The sequence below is a fragment of the Physeter macrocephalus genome, chromosome 21 (genome assembly GCF_002837175.3).
Source record: "Physeter macrocephalus isolate SW-GA chromosome 21, ASM283717v5, whole genome shotgun sequence".
Lineage (NCBI taxonomy): Eukaryota > Metazoa > Chordata > Mammalia > Artiodactyla > Physeteridae > Physeter > Physeter macrocephalus.
In genome coordinates, this window is record NC_041234.1 from 92841023 (window position 1) to 92842762 (window position 1740).

Consider the following 1740-nt stretch of genomic DNA (forward strand, 5'->3'; position numbering starts at 1 on the left):
CCAGAAGGGAGTGGCACAATATATTTAAAGTGATGCAAGGGAAGAACCTACAACCAAGATTACTCTACCAGCAAGGATTTCATTCAGTTTCGACAGAGAAATCAAAAGCTTTACAGGCAAGCAAAAGCTAAGAGAATTCAGCACCACCAAACCAGCTCTACAACAAATGCTAAAGGAACTTCTCTAAGTGGGAAACACAAGAGAAGAAAAGGACCTACAAAAACAAACCCAAAACAATTAAGAAAATGGTCATAGGAACATACATATCGATAATTACCTTAAACGTGAATGGATTAAATGCTCCAACCAAAAGACACAGGCTTGCTGAATGGATACAAAAACAAGACCCGTCTATATGCTGTCTACAAGAGACCCACTTCAGACCTAGGGACACATACAGACTGAAAGTGAGGGGATGGAAAAATGTATTCCATGCAAATGGAAATCAAAAGAAAGCTGGAGTAGCTATACTCATATCACATAAAATAGATTTTAGAATAAATAATATTACAACAGACAAGGAAGGACACTACATAATGATCAAGAGATCAATCCAAGAAGAAGATATAACAATTATAAACGTATATGCACCTAACATAGGAGCACCACAATATATAAGGCAACTGCTAACAGCTATAAAAGAGGAAATTGACAGTAACACAATAATAGTGGGGAAAAACAAAACTTCCTAAAAGACTACTACAAGGAACTCAATGCCAATAAAATTGACAACCTGGAAGAAATGGACAAATTCTTAGAAAGCTATATAACCTTCCAAGACTGAACCAGGAAGAAATAGAAAATATGAACACACCAATCACAAGTAATGAAATTGAAACTGTGATTAAAAATCTTCCAACAAACAAAAGTCCAGGACCAGATGGCTTCACAGGTGAATTCTGTCAAACATTTAGAGAAGAGCTAACACCCATCCTTCTCAAACTCTTGCAAAAAATTGCAGAGGAAGGAGCACTCCCAAACTCATTCTATGAGGCCACCATCACCCTGATACTAAAACAAGACAAAGATACTTCAAAAAAAGAGAATTACAGACCAATATCACTGATGGATATAGATGCAAAAATCCTCAACAAAATACTAGCAAACAGAATCCAACAACACATTAAAAGGATCATACACCATGATCAAGTGGGATTTATCTCAGGGATGCAGGGATTCTTCAGTATACGCAAATCAATCAATGTGATAGACCATATTAACAAATTGAAGAATAAAAACCATATGATATCTCAATAGATGCAGAAAAAGCTTTTGACAAAGTTCAACACCCATTTATGATAAAAACTCCACAGAAGGTGGGCATGGAGGGAACCTACCCCAACATAATAAAGGCCATATACGACAAACCCACAGCAAACATCATTCTCAATGGTGAAAAACTGAAAGCATTTCCTCAAAGATCAGGAACGAGACAAGGATGTCCACTCTCACCACTATTATTCAACATAGTTTTGGAAGTCCTAGCCATGGCACTCAGAGAAGAAAAAGAAATAAAAGGAATACAAATTGGAAAAGAAGCAGTAAAACTGTCACTGTTTGCCAATGACATGATACTATACATAGAGAATCCTAAAAATGCCACCAGAAAACTACTAGAGCTAATCAATAAATTTGGTAAAGTTGCAGGATACAAAATTAATGCACAGAAATCTCTTCCATTCCTATACACTAATGATGAAAAATCTGAACAAGAAATTAAGGAAACACTTCCATTTACCA